The sequence below is a fragment of the Echinops telfairi genome, unplaced genomic scaffold (genome assembly GCF_000313985.2).
Source record: "Echinops telfairi isolate 266 unplaced genomic scaffold, ASM31398v2 ScPeMD7_44;HRSCAF=162, whole genome shotgun sequence".
NCBI classification, from domain to species: domain Eukaryota; kingdom Metazoa; phylum Chordata; class Mammalia; order Afrosoricida; family Tenrecidae; genus Echinops; species Echinops telfairi.
The window spans coordinates 6,612,868-6,629,024 of record NW_022103942.1 but is presented as its reverse complement, the minus strand read 5'-3'; the positions used below and the strand labels follow the sequence as shown (position 1 = coordinate 6,629,024).

Genomic DNA, 16,157 nt, shown 5'->3' with positions numbered 1-16,157 from the left:
CTGTCTCCTGCTTCCAGCGAGCTATTTATCTCCTTAGCTGCTCCAAAAGAAGTCACCAACCTGTGACCTGATTGACAGGCTAAACTCCACCCCTTCACTTGTAAGTCTCAAATTGACAACAAATTATGTAACCACCACAATGACAGTGAGTTTTTTCAGTGAATAGACAGTAGAAATATCTCACTGCCATCACATCAACTCTGACTCAGATTAGAAGTTCCCTTTTGGGCTTTTGAAGCTGGCAATCTTTGTGGGAGCAGAAAGCCTCATCTTTCTTCTGCAGAGCAGCTGCAAAACCCACTATGCCACAAGGCTCCAGTAGGTCTCTGTGTGTGTGTGTGTGTTTATCCAATTGTTCAACTACTAGTAAGAAATTACAACCTACTAGGGATGTTGACATTTGGGGAACATATATGGATGTGCTTGCTATAGGTTACATTTCTGACATTTTGATTCACGTATTTGTTTCAGTTATTGAAAACTCCAATGTTTTTTGAAAGAGCCAATTAAACACCTGTGACTTCAAATTTGTTCCAGTCTTCTCCTGCTTATATCGCTTTCTAGACAATGACAGTAGAGTAGTATAGAGGAGAGTAAAGGAATATATGACCATCTCTATTTATGACAACAAGAAATCTATGGAAGGCTTAACATTTCTATTTGTGTGAAGCTTTTGTAAAGCTTATTCTATCAAGAATCACTCAGTGCTAAGTGTATTAGAAGCACTGCACATGTATATTTACAGATAGATAGAAATATATATATTGAGGAGAAAGGTTTCTCAAACAGTTATAATAACAGTTTGTTAGAACTGAGGCTTTCCTCATGCAATGGTTTGGTGGAATTGACTGAGTTGGTCAGTTAGGTTAGAAAAAATTCCTTTTTGTATGGCTTCGAAGGCAAGCAGAATTTCTAAGCTGTGTCTCACTCCCATTTTTTTTCAATTTTTGCTATAAGCAAAATACAATGTCCATTAATCACTGCAGTGCAGACTAAGCCTTCAACATGGCTTAATGGAATCAGAGTACTGGTGGGCACTTCTGCGTCATGAAATTGCATGAAATAAAATGTTTGCAATTTTGTCTTCTTCCAAAGTAAGATGACCTCAGTGTGGGAATATGAATTTAAGAATAAGCCAAGCTTTATCCTCTGCTGTAATATGAAGTCTACCCTCCCTGAATTCTAGATCACAATGGCAAACACGGCCCTTTTACCCCTTGACGTGTATGTATGGAATCATGTTCTCACCTTTTGTGCCAGAGCTGATTCAGTAGCTCCTACAGATGCTCGGTCCCCTTGGAAAGAACAGTTTACACAGCATACTAAGAGGAAGTATAAGAGTCAAAGGACTAGTACAGCTTAATGATGATAAATCCTGATATGTTTGTTTTGCTTTTTCCTCTTTCTCATTAGTGATCATTTCAGTCTGAAACCATCGTTCTGGTCCACCAGATCAGAGGGCCATGCACACTATACTGCAGATCTTGTAGGTGGTTAATGTGGTGAGATGCATTCCTTTGGGTGTCCTTTTGCACTGGCTCTATTTCTGAAGATTTTTTAAAAATAGCCTGATGGATTATTTTAATCCCCTAACTCCTAGTTTAATACCCTAGAGCAGTGCCTCTCAACCTTCCTAATGCCGCGACCCTTTGATACAGTTCCCCATGTTGTGGAGACCCCCAACCATAAAATTATTTTCGTTGTTACTTCATAACTATAGTTCTGCTACTGTTATGAATCAGGCAACCCCTGTGAAAGGGTCATTCGACCCCCAGTGGGGTCGCGACCCACAGGTTGAGAAGCGCTGACCTAGGGGGTTTAGTGCTTTTGTCAGGTTGATTGGCACTTGTGGGTTAGCTGGAAACAACTGTGTTTGATATTTTTCTCTAGTTCTGGAATGGCTACAGGCTGTCCTTTGAGAGGTCTATACCTTGTAGGGATTGGTCAGTATAGTATGTAAATGAAGTGACTATGTATTATGCAAACGATGTTGCTAGGGCCAACTACGTAAATGAAGTGTTTTGTGGCCTACCTAGAGGGGATTGGTCAGTTTGTGACCCTGGTAAGAGGACTATGCCTTGAAATTTAAAAGGAGTTCATATAGATATATTCAGCCAACCCTAGAGAGGTTTTTCAGACACACAGCAGAAAAAAGCAGGGAATGAGGAGAAGAGGCAGTGATAGAGGAGGCAAACAATCTCTTAAAAGAGCTGCAACCGTGGGTCAAGAGCTGTAACATCGAAGATAGCAAGAGACCCGGAAAGGTCCCCGTGGCAGAATCAGTGATAACAGTAGGAACCTGCTGCTAAGAAGGCAGTTAAGAGAGCTGATAAAAACTGCTACACTGTTTATGAGTTGGGTCAGTTAGCAAGGAACAGGACAATGACAGGGAGGTTGATGCCAGAAAGGCCTCCCCTGAAGGAGTTGAGAGGAAGCCTATTTTGAGGGGTCCAAGAGGAGGCCTATCCTGAGGGCAGAGAAGGTGCACATGGCAAAGAGAAGTGTTGGCTGAGAGGAGCTGAGCGAGCTGCTGTGAACTGAAGAAGGGAGGGATGCACTTTCCACTTCAGGGCAGCCTTTTACACTTTACGTACATCTTTTCTGATCCGAAGCCCAAATTGTATTTTGTTATTTTTAATAAACCACTTAGCGAACTCTAAATATGGTCTGTGAGTTCTGTCTGGCCATTGCAATGGTTTATTGAAACTAGAAGAGCAATAGAAATAAAGCGTGCCTTGGAAAGGATATTTAGTGTCAAAATAGGTATGGAAAACGAGTTGAAGAGTAGAAGTATGGATGTGCTCCATTTCATGGCAATCAATTGAGGCCCAATCCTGGTCATTAGCCCCACTGATGTTAGCAATGTGCTAATCCCACTCTTCCTCCCATCATTTTACAGTGGGGCAGACATTGATATATGTCTATACACACTTAAGTTTTTCTCACAGAACAAGGCATTGGGATTGTGGAGGGATATTTTATAGAGCTCTCTCCATGTGTGCCTGCAACATCATTTCTATACCATTCTGACCTAAACTTTCAGTGAAAATATTTAGCTCTTGTTTGGCCCACTGGAAGGAATGGATTTTTCCATATCTTTGCTGCCGTGGGACAGGAGCTCAGTGCATTCGTTCTGCCCATAGTTACAACTGATGTTCTATAATGACTTTTTCTTTCTGTGTGCAGAAATAGCCCATATCTAACTTCTTTGTGTTGACAATTACATCACATGCTTCTAGGTCCTAGGAAATTTGTCCTTTATTTTATCCATGAACTGTGTCTTTATGAACTTGTTACTTGTTTTATATTACCAGCGATCTCATTGAGCCTGACACTCTGATACACTTGAGTGAATCTATTTAGCGATTAGATACATTCCACAGGGTTTGCTTACACAAATTTAGTTGTTTAGGTGAGGAAAACCTAAGGAAAAGGAAAGGGCAAGGACAAAGAGAAGGAGGAGTGAAGAAACTGGAAGAAAGAATCTGGTAAGTGTGCACCTTCTGGGCAAAAAGATGACATGGAGGAGAAGAATGTGCTCTGATCTCTTTCCAAGGCCTTCTGTCTAAGATTTATAAATAGTGGCATTGCAGACAGGAGCTGAAGACAAAGACCTTATAAGATACATGATGTGGTAGGCCATGTCCAGACTTCAAATAGCTTCAAAGGTGCAGTAAGCAATAGAGCACCAGTTGGTTGGTTAACCAATGACCCTATTGTTATCGAGTTGACTCAGATCCATGGTAACTCTATGTGGTATAGAGTAGAACTTCTCTGTATGTTTTCCTGGGGTGCAATTTTTCTGGGAGCTGATTGCCACGATTCTCTTCAGTAGCACTGCTGGGTGGGTTTGAACAGCCAATGTTCAGTTTAGCAGTTGAGGGCAAACCATGTGTGCCAAGAAATAGAACATAGAAGTATGTAATTGTGGTGCAGCAAGAATTTCATGAAGGATCATCGGTAGACCGTTGCGTGCTGCTGTAGCTGCTCTCCCGGGCTACCCTCAGAAAACGTACAGCAAATCCAAGATCTCCGACTTTGCAGGTCCTTTGTTCTGCGTGGGGTGCATTCACCACTGAGTTTCCGACCCCTCTATAGAAACTTGGGAGGCGACTGGAAAGATGTGCCATTTATAATTCATATCTGGTGTATATACCTCTGAGTATTGTTTGCTGGTTTGATAATAACGAAAAACGAAAGTAACCTTGAAAGCAATCAAAGTCATCATTATCTTTAATGGCCTAGATATTGACAGAAGATGAAGCAGCGTCCTACAACATGGAGGAGAAGGATAGTCGGTTGGCTGAGATCATTGAAGATTTAAGGAATTATAGCATCTATGTATCTCCTCTAGGGTCTGTAGCTATGGAAACATCAGGAAAACATGGCTTGAACATGCAGGGCACCATAGCAAGAAGCAAGAAGGTCACAAAAAATGCCATGCTTGTATAGCTCTGCTTATATGTTAGCTCAATGAAGGTGCCCAGAAAAGGGAATTCATAAATTCACATGAGACACCTTTAAACATGTCCATAAATTTCATGATAAGACTCAATATGTGGGGATCAGTAGTATGCCCATACTTCATTCATTCATTCATTCATTACATTTGAGGAATATCACCTTGATATCTATTAATTAGTTCAAGATGAAATCTAGATATTTTAGTTTTAGTCAGGCATCTTAAAGGACTCTGCATATTTGCGATCATGTTGGATTTGTATCACATTATATAATTTCATTGATATTTTGCTTATATGTCATGGATATTATTGGTTGCATTTTACAGATAACTGAACTGAGTCACAAGAGCATGAAGCACAGAATCCAAGGACTAGAAATCCAGCACTCATTTTCCCAGCTTGCTATTTAATATTCTGAATCACATTCCCTCCTTTTACACATCCTCTAAGCATAGCTAAAGAAAATACCACAGATGAAATTTTTGGCGGAAGAAATTATCTGAAAGAATGGAAGATGCAAAATTAAAAATAAATGAAGAGGTACTGAAAGTGTGTTAGTTACTGAATATAGTAACCATCTATGTTTAATTTCCTACTTGGTCATAAATCTTGCTTCTTATATCAATGGCATAGCATATGAAGAGAAGATGAAGAAGAATTCCAGAAAATTAGGATTTTAATTTGAACAAGACTCAATAGGTGAGATGATTAGCTTTTATGTTTGGGTAGCTGTGACATTTACACAAGCAGGGACTGAAAAGTCAGTTGTGGCACAAGTTAACAAGTTCCAAAATAGAGAGCAATCTGGAAGCCGTCGCCCTATCTCACCACATCCCCAGGAATAAAGGTTCTCCAATCACAGTCTACCTGGTGAAATCATTGCTGCTGAAAGCAGAATACAATTTAGTTCCTACTCTCTCCCAGGAAGACTGGCTCGGCAGAGCTAACAGGAAGGAAAAAAATACATTTGTCAGTAAATGAAAGAGATAAGCCTCAAAGGTACACAAGAAAGATATGGCTATAAAATGAGATGTGTTTCCTATGTTATCACTCTATGGGCCAACACAATGATTACTTGGAAGATTTCAGAAACAAGAAGCAAAATGGTCCTAATATGCACACGTCAGTGGATTCGTGGCAATTGATTTTCTGGACTTTACTGCTCTTGAAAACAGGTTGTCAAATTCCTTTTAAGAATAGATGTCTTCTGTCAACAAATTCCACCCAAAAGAATGGTCAGATTAAACAGAATGACAAGGAGATGAGCAAGTCCAAGTCTTCCTGGCAGCTTCACGAGCCTCATGACAAAGAAACCTGCAGGTGCACTTCACAAAACTTTGCATAGCAGATACTTACATTTTGTGTTCCCCAATCGATCATTCTTCCCCTTTTCCTGATGGGGAATGTGAAGTTAACGTCAAAGCTGTCTCACTAGTAAAAGACAGAGTTGGAACTTGAGCCCAGGCCTTCTTGACTCCTAGTCCACTGCTCTGTTTGCTGTTCTGCCTGTGTTAATATGCCTTATCCAAATGGTGAAATTGAGACACTAATTTAAAGAGAAAAGGCTATTAAGATAGTATAAAAATAGACTTTGTGTGTGTGTGCAGTCAAAGGAACCCCAGAAATGTAGTGGTGTTATGCATTGTGATGCTAACTGCAAGGTTAACAGTTTGAAACCACTGGCTTCCTTGAGGAAGAAAAACGGAGACTATCTCTTCCCTTAAAAATGTATAACCTAGGGAGCAGTTCTACTCTGCCCTATAGGGTCCCTATGAATCACAATGGACTCAATGGCGATGTGTTGATTGATGTGCAGTAGTAATAGTATGATGGTTCACATCTTTATATATATATATATTCCCTTTAGCTTTAAAAGGTTGGTTCTAAGTTGGTGGCATTATGTTCTGCACTTCACATATCATTATTTTTCTGCAATGAAAACTAACACATTTGAATAAAAAATGTTTCCCAAGAAATTATTTTTCTGGGCAAGACATTTTTCAAAGATTCTATTTTTATTTGTATCATTCAAAATTAGGATGAATATCAGCCCCAGCCAAATTTTTGAAACTTTTAATTTAGAATTAATTTCAAGCTTACAGAAAAACTGAAAAGATATTACAGAAAACTTGTCATCGTCTTTAATTCAGCACCGTGGCAGAAAGGGCATAATGGCCACATCAGATGTCTGATTTCAGGAGGGAGAAGGAGAATTCAACTCCACACCAGCCCAAGGCTGAGAGCCACAAGGCAGGGGTCACACATGCCTCCATCCTCCATCCTTCTTTACACTTTTCTGACCCCAATCATCATTCCCACATCTGCTGGGAGTGATAATTTATTGCAATGGTCACAACTCATAATTATGGGAGTTTACTGGGGGTAAGGAATCAGTTCTTTTGTCTGCACTGCCTCTTCTCTGCTATGCTGGCAGGCATATCCCTCTGGTCCTCAGCCTCTCTGCCATGCAGGCCCTTCCCCCAATCAGGCAAGGGTTACAAAGTTCCAAGAGAACTAACAAATGCCTGATCCAGCCTTCTGACCGCAGATGCCCAGCTTTACTTGTTTTTTGGTCCAGGAAGGCCCACTGCTCTGTCATGGTCTTTTTGCTACAGTCCCTGGTGCCTCTGTTACCTCTACCATGTTCGGCAGATTTCACACATACCCTGCTAGTAGCTTTTCTGTATTGAAAATCATAGAACTTCAATTCTTCCTTCTGAAATGACTCATTCATAACCGACCAAAGGGCCAAATGTATTAATTATCAGTTAGAATCCTCTAGACTTTTTTTTTTCATGCTCTCAAAGAGTCACTTGGATGGGAATTACAAAGATTATGGATAAAAGAGTCATAGCAAGTAATTTCACTTCACTAAATTCATCTTTTACCAATGTTGGCTATTTTGCCACACTCATTTTATGGTCTGTCAATAGGTAGATGGATGATAGATACTGTAGATAGACGCAGAGAAAAATTTATATAAGCATTTATTTTTTCTGTGTATTTGACAGTACTTTGAATGCAGCATGTCCCCTAATCCCTTGATTGTTCAATGTGCTTTTCCAAAGACAAAGATTTTCTTATATTACTACAATACAGTTTAAAAATTCAGGAAATTAATTAATCAATTTCCTCTCCTCATAATCATCAAAGTATGCTTCTTTGGGTGTGAAAACCATTTTCTCTTGAGTCTTTCTTTTATAGTAGTGGTGTTATATGGTATTTGTCTTTTTCAATCTCATACAAATTCAGGAAATTTAATGTTGATATCTAACCCACAGTTCATATCCTACTTTTCTCAGTTGACTTATTAAGCTTCACTTATTATTTTCCTCCTACAGTAAGAGGCCAGGTTTGCATGTTGCATGTAGTTGTCATATCTCTTAGCATTCAATCTGAAACAGTTTCTCCGTTGTTCTTTGTTTCCATGCAATTGTGAATTTTGAATGATAGAGTTTTGTTGTTGTTGTTTTGTTTTGTTTTTAGTAGAATAAGCTTCAATTCAGGGTCCTCCATTGTATCCTCAGAGTTAGACTCAAGTGTGATCCTCAATGTCAGCAAACTACAAAAGTGATGTTGAGTCCTTTTCAGGGAAGCCTATCTGTTTGCCTCTCATTGATGAGGTTTATTTTGATCAAATTGCAAATATGCCTCAATTTTTTCCCAGTGTATAGTTACTATTTTTCCCACTCTAAACAATAAGAAAACTGGGGCGATTTATTAAAACTACGCAAACTATCCTGTTTCTCATTTCCTCCATGCACTCCTCCCCCCACCACCTGCCCAGTTTGGAATTAATTGATGATTCTTCCCTGAGCCAATCTTTACTAAGATGTTAACAGATTAGTGCTTTTGTAAATCCATCACCCCCTCCATATTTACCTATTACTATTTCATTTGCTTGCCTGACTATCTCTTATTACTCTTTATCTGTTTCTTCATTCATTATCACTATGAACCCCTAAATTTCTATTTTATTCAATAGGTTATTCATTATGTTCTTGATTTTATTGCTCAAAATGTGCCAGGTATGCTCAATATGGAACTTTTTTATCTGTATTTTCTCAAAATTGCTATCATAATTTTTCTTTTTTAGTACTTTCATACTTTCTAGGAAAAGAAGATATTTTAGAATCATCTTGTATCTTCTTCCCCTTAGCCTCATATCAACCTTTTTTTTGAGGGGTAATATTTACTTTTAATGGGTCATCACAGTTGTTGCTATGGGTCGAATCAGTTCCAACACAGTTCCAACCTTATGCACACCAGAACAAAACGATGCCAGAGCCTGCAACAACCCCACAATCGATGCTATGCTTGAGAATATTGTTGTAGCCATGATGTCAATCTTTTTCCCTTGGCAAACATGATGTCCTTCGCCAGGGACTGCTCTCTCCTGACAGCATCTCCAAAGCATGCCAAATGAAGGCTTGCCATCCTTGCCTCCAAAGAGCATTCTGGCTGTACTTTTTCCAAGACAGATTGGTTTGCCCTTTTAGCCGTCCATGAAATTTTCAATATCCTTGTCCAACACCACAATTAAAATGCATCCATTTTTGTTCAGTATACCTTATTTGAAATCCCACTTTCACATGCATATGAGGCCGTTAAACATGCCATGACTTGTGTCATCGGACTTTAGTGTTAGTAAAAAAATGACTCAGTATCCCTAAGCACATTGGCCTGAAATCCTCCTGGTTGGTAGTTTGAAACCAACAGCTCCTCGGGAGAAAGACTGGGCTTTCTACTCCTGAAAACAGCTACAGTCTCGGCAATCCACAGGAGGTCACTATGAGTCAGCATTGCCTTAATGACAGTGTGTTTTTTGGTTTTAGGTTTTCTGTGTTGTCTTCTCTGTCCAATACTACTATGGAGATTTTCTGGGACAAAGATAGGGAGATATAGCAAGGAGTCTGGGCTGTAAAATGAGTTTTAGTGTTAGTAAGTGAAATTTCACCATTTAGAGAAGCAGAATACGTAGAATGAACTGTAAAAGCAAATATAGATAAAGTGGACTTCATTAAAAATGAACATTTACTGTAGTTGCATATATGACTGCATTCAGGGCTATAGTTGTATTATTTGTTTCATACTGGTGTTCTGTTATTGGTGTGTCTACTACCTCTTTCTTCCTTTATTTAGATTATTGAATATTGTTTGAACCCTCTTGAATTTACGTATTGGTTTTTATGCTACTTTTGTCTGCATTACTTTTTCATGGTTATACCCAAGATTAAAGTATCTATCTGTCACTTTTCAGTCTCCTTAGATTTAATGTTTACCATTTCATGAAAAATGTAAAAACCTTGAATCCACATAGGTCCATTAACTTCCCCTCCACCATCCTTTGTGCTAACTATTGTATTTGCATATGCTATAAACTCCACATGGCAACGTTATAACTTTTACTTTAAGTAGTCACATATATCTTGAATTAAGAAGAAAATAGACTTTTTATATTTATCTAGATATATACAAGCCTTAGGGTGGTGCAAATGATTAAGCATTAGACCACAACTAAAAAGTTGAAAGTTTCAAATCACCCAGAGACTCCTGGGAAGAGAGACCTGGTGATCTGCTTCCAAAAGGTTTTTGGTTCTTTTTTTTTTACTTCAATATCTACTTTATTTATTTATTTATTTTTTTAAGTTTTTTTTTTTTCTTTTTTAATTAATCAATTTATTGGGGCTCATACTGTTGTCGGTTTGGTTTGGTTTTGTATGATTTTCTGTATAACAAATCCAGGATAGTTAGTTCTATAGAGACAGTAACAGAATTAATAGTTTTCTAGGAGGATGGCAGGGAAGATTGGGTGGAAATGAGGAAGTAACCACAATAAGTATTAGAAAGAAGAAAATATCCTAAAATTGATTGTCATGATGATTGAATAGTGCTCTTAAATATGATTGAACTATTAAAATGTATGATGTGCTAATCATATGTCAATTAAACAGTTGTTTGTTTTTTCATTTTTTGCAAAATTCTATGGAGTACAGTTCAACTCTACACACATGCTGTTGCCATGAGTTGGGATCAAGTTGATAACAACTAACAACAACAACATATCAACGTTAAGGGGCATATAATGACTACTAGAGAAAACCTTGGCCAAGGAGATTGGGAAGAAGCAGATAGAATGTGTTCTCAGAGAGGCTAGGGGAGAAGTGGTTCGAGAAGGAGGCTATGATTAGCAATATCAAAGTGCTTATAAAGTTCAGATAAGGGACTAAAAACTGTGTTAGATGTAGCTACGTGGAGGGAAGTGGTGATCTTATTTGTGGGGAACCAGCCTCTCTACAACTGAATGAGTCCAAGTAGAGATTGTGTAATTGAGGGGTAAATTAAAGAAACATCAAACTAGATAAAGCATGCAAGGGCTCACCTCCAATGTCATGACTTCAGGAGCCAGGTCTGAGCAGAGAGAGAATAAAATAATCTCACAAGTTTATATAATCTCAGACATGCAGGCCATGGTAAGCAAATGTGCAACAGGAAGGGATTGTTCATGAGGCATACATGTACCTGGAGAGGGACAAGCTAGTGTATACATGCAAAAGGAAGGGGATATATGAGGGGCATACATGTGACAGGAAGGTACGTACATACAGAACAAGATGGACAGGCTCTGGAATCAAGATTGCAGCCTAACCTTGATCTTCTCTGAGCTAACTTGACCTTAGGCATCTTTGAGCTCTTCTCCAGGGGAACAATCTATGGATATTATCTAAAGGGTGTGGGTCATACTTAGGGTGGGGCAGACAATAGGGTTTGATTGCCTTTGATGACACACAACATTCAGGCAGATAGCTTTGAAGAAGTTGACCTTTAAGATCATAGGGAGTGACCATGTGTTTGCAAACAGCATCATAAATTCGGCATTATTATGGGGAGGGGCATTGAAGGGAATGACTTTTACTTAGGAGAATGTGAGTGGGACCCATCTCCAAGCCATGAATGTGAAGGTTCCCTCCATGGGAGCCTTGCCCTCCAGACTCCTTAACGTATGAATGTTGATAGCTTGCCTGCACACCCTCTCTTCCCAGTTCTGTTTCCCACAATTATTAAAAACTGATTTGGTGGAATAGAATGGGTATAAGTCAGATGGGAGTGACTTGACTGAGCAGTAAGAGAGGAAAAATAGAAGCAGGTAGTACTGACAGCTATTTTTAAAATTGGTGGTGAAGAAAGGAAGAAGACAGTTTACTAGATAAAGGAAATGTGTCAGCTTTGCGCAGTGGCAATATCGTAGCCAGTGAGGTTTATCCGAGGCGCGATTATTGCTATAAAAAAAAAAAAAAGGAAATGTGTCAAGTGAGGGCTTTGTTTCACTTGTGTCGAGTAAAACTCTGTTTTAATTGCACAGTTTGAGAAGGTCCAAAATCCAATGTGGTGGATCCAATTAAAAGGATGAAGTTAGATATATAGGATATTCTTAATATTGCCTGTTAGCCATAGTCTTCATAACTCCCACCAAATGATTAGGTGGAGCTGTACAAATGAATTGCTTATGGCCTACCAAATGGGTTGGATAGAATGGTAGCAATGTAAATAATATGTACAGCACATTTGTGGAGTTCATTTGTCTCATTTCCATGGAGTTGATTCTTGTGTTAGTCTGGGTACTTTGGAGAAACAAATTCACAGAAACTCATGAATAAGAGAGAGTTTTATATAAAGGTTAAGTGCGCATCAAGAAAACATCCCAACCCAGTGCTGTCCAAGCCCACAAGTCCAACACTAACCCATTAACCCCTTTGTCTGACACCAATCCACAAAGTCTTCCTCCGTCTCACAAAACAGATGCAATGATGCCGACTGCAGGAGGAAAGCTGAGTCAGTGAATGTGTAAGCATCTCAGAACTTGCAGGGGTCTCCAGACGGTGCTCCAGCACCCAGGGCTGCATCAGGATAGGTCCATGTGGCTTCTCCTTGGGGGTGTCTTGCAGGAAGTGAGCCTTGCCAGCTGAAGCAGGGAACTGGCTAAGGTAGCTGCATCCTAGTCTGACCATCAGAAAGCAAGAGACCCGAGAACTCAAAAGGCGAGGCTCACTGAGCCATTTATCCCTCCGCCCTTCAATTAACCCCACATGTGTTTATTGGCCAGGTTGGCGCAGTAAACTAACTACCTCAATTCTGAATCATGAGGACCTATAGGGTAGAATAGAATTGTTCTAAATAAGGTGTACAGAATCCTCACAAGGTCATCGTCAGGTTTACCATCCCATTAGGCTGGAGTTATGGGTTAAGAATTGTACTCTTAACTGCAAAAATCAGTGTGTTAGTCTGGGTAGACTAGAGAAACAAATCTATAGAAACTTATGTGTGTATAAGAGAGAGTTTTATATAAAGGGTAATTGTATAATAAGAAAGCATCCCAACCCAGTCAATCCAAGCCCATAAATCTGATATTAGCCCATATGTCTAATATCAATCTATAAAGTCCTCCTTAGACTCATGAAACACATACAATGATGCCGAGTGCAGGACAATCACAGGACTATGGATAGAAAGTCTTTGAATCCAGTGGCTTTGTGAGCATCTCAGCACTGGCAGGGGTCTCCATGTGGCTTCTCCAGTTCCCAGGGCATGGAATCTATCAGCATAGTGCCATGTGCCTTGTCAGTAGAGAGTCTTCAAGGGAGCGAGTCAAGAGAGAGAGAGAGAAAGAGAGAGAGAGAGATAGAGAGACTGTCTCCTGCCTCCAAGCAGGGAATCCAGGAATTCCCAGAATTCTCAGGAGTAGGCCATATCCACACAGAGGCCTCATTGGCTATGATCAGATTGACAGACTAGACTCCACCCCTTCACTCTTAATCCTCCCAAGTCCCAAATTGACATGAGATTATATAATTACCACAGTGAGCAATTCTAAAGCATCAGATGCCTCACAGGAGAAGGATACAACTACAAGTTCCCATAAAGATTTGCAGGAAGAATGGAAGCAGGAAACACATGGAGGAAGTGATGTAATTCATCATGGGGATTGCTATCAATAAGGGGAAACAAAGTGTGTATGGATTTTTGAGTGAAAAACTGATGTGTTCTGTAAACCTTCACCATGCTCATAATAACAACAACAAAAAATCATGAAAAGGAAAAAAATATTTATAACCTTGGAAGCCCTAGAGAGCATTTCTGTGACTCAGAATCAACTCAATGTCTGTGGATTTGGGTTGAGGCCTCAAATGAGGCATCCACGAAGCAGAACTATGAGGATCTCACAACCACTAAAGAAAGAAGAGCCTGGATCCCTGTGCTGAAAACCTCTGCCCTGGAGACAGCTGTAATACCTTGGGGTGATGGCAAGAGATTAACTAGAAACAACTCCAGGGAAATGGGAGAAGCAGACCCAACAGATCACTGGGACACTCATAAGATACCTTTAAAGGACTTGGCCTACACTGACAGGAGACTGTATGGTGGACTATTGGGCTCACAAGGCAAGAGCGCTGAGTGTCTTTGGGCAGGAGGCTTGCTGGCAGTATGAAGTTCTTCCGGGCACTTGGTGGAGCTCAGTGTGCTCACAGAGCAATACCTGAGCGTGGAAGCTTACATAGCAGGCCTCTGGGCATTTACTATCAGAGTTCCAAGAGCTTTGTAGCTAATGCCTGTGCAGTACTGAGGCCAGGCTGATGGGTCAAGGCTAGAGAGAGGCCTGCCTGTCAGTATGACTGAGATAAAGTTATATTTACCAAAAGCTTTGTCCTGAGTCATTTCTGATCAGGAAATGCATCTTCTCTAATAAAGCCTATATCCATGAGTATTTTCTGTGTGTCCTGTATGGTCATTGTAACAAATTATCAAACCCAATAGAGAAGTGGAGAAGGCCATTGGAAGGATACTCATGTCAGATGTAAAAAAAGTTTGAGGGTTTAGGTTTACCTGACCTCTACCTCATAGGGCTATTGATCTTGATTTTCCTCCCCACTTGTGAAGTTCGAGGAGGTCAGACTCCTAGGCTATGTCATTTTTTACGGAAAACAAAGTAGCATTTCATAGTGTAAGATTACTGAAAAGAGAGAGAAATAGGGTACAAAGCACAGGAAAGGAGTTATTTCTGGAAGATGGAACCATGTGCACAGAGGTCATTTGGTATATTTGATGGTGGGAAGATACATTGGGGTTGAATTTTGATGTTTTTTTCTTTATTTCTCTCAAAAGTATAAGGTGATATCCTATCGTCTTCTGTAGTGTATTTGAAAAGGATGTGTTTGAAGTTGATGGAGAAAAGAGAAGATTTTGAATAGTTGCTGAGAGTAAAGAGTGAATTGGCCAGATATATGGCCCCATTAGAGGACTTTTAATATTGATGTTATCAGACACACAATATGTCTGGCTTTTGTTTGTAGAAACAGCTTGGTGATAGCTTATTTTACCAAAAACAACAACAACAACAAAACTATAAGTACCTTGTATAGTAGCTGTGGCACAATGCTAAGATAGTTATTAAGGCCTGGAGCCAGATTTTACAGGTTTGAATTTCAACACTACCACTATCTAAGACCTTGCGACAGTTAAACTTTTTGTACTTTGATTTCCTCATCTGTGAAATAAAGACTATAGCAGTCCTTGCTATATATGGTTGTTGTAGGAGTTAAAGTTAGGTAATAAGTGTAAGGTGTTTAGCCTTGTATATAGTAAGCACACACTCACTCAATAATTATTAGTTATTTTTGTTATTTGTTTACCAGTGCATTTTCATCTTATTGTTTGGTGTATGAGATACCGGAACCTATAGTAAAAATGCTGTCTATCATTAGGACAAGAAGAGTTAGTTGGATGTTTAGACTCACAGGTGTCCTAACACTATGAGACCTGTTTTCTACTGCTGTTACTCATATTTGTGGGTCAGAGCCCTTAGGACATTATTTGTAGAATACTGCATCCAAATGAGTGCTCAGTCATTGACTAGTGTGATGAATTTGGATAGAGACAAGTTGACATATATCTGAGGGCAGATGGAAGACAGAATGTCTACATAATTTCATCTTGTGATAGCCAAAGTCATGAAATTGAATCATCAAAATTGAATCATCAAATGAGAGAATCTTGCATTTGGAAGAGCTCTTGAAGGCCAGCTGGTCCTGTCTTCCACTCAACATTGGAACCCTTCCGACAGCGTCCATAAGAGAGCCTTTTAGGCCAGTTGGGAAAGGGATTAGGACAAATGATATAAAGCCAAATGGCATTTTGAGCAAACTGTGGACACCCAGGCTCTGAGAATTTTGGTTTAAAACCAGCTTCACAGAAGACATATCAAGCTCGAGTTAACAAACTATTTCTTTTCAGATATAGAGAGCAAAGGCAAAGGCTTCACTGTCCATGCCTCCTGCTGACTTTTGCTTGCTAGCTGAAAATGGTACTCCACTTTGAATCAATTTATCCATCTTTGAAAAGGAAATATCACTTGTCATTCTTCCATAGGTGCTTCAAAACAGAACTTTAGGAAAAAGACAGACCTCCTAAGATAAGAGATGGAGTGCAAATGAAAGTTGACCGAAAGCCTATATTGTGTACAGCAAAAGTGGCTTTGGGCTAAGAGGCCAGACTGCCAACTGGGGGAATCAAATCTTAGGGTGAGTTCCCAGCTTGTTTCAGGGTAAAGAATATTTCTGAAATTTTGCTTCACTGGTTAGGGATAATCTTACATGAAAGTTTAAGACATTAGTTGCTTTAGAAAGCATCCTTCATAAC

General features: G+C 39.5%; 1 pseudogene; it reads left to right on the top strand.

The window, feature by feature from the left end:
- Positions 1 to 11,686: 11,686 nt before the first annotated feature.
- Positions 11,687 to 11,857, top strand: LOC115869763 (annotated as a pseudogene).
- Positions 11,858 to 16,157: the final 4,300 nt, after the last annotated feature.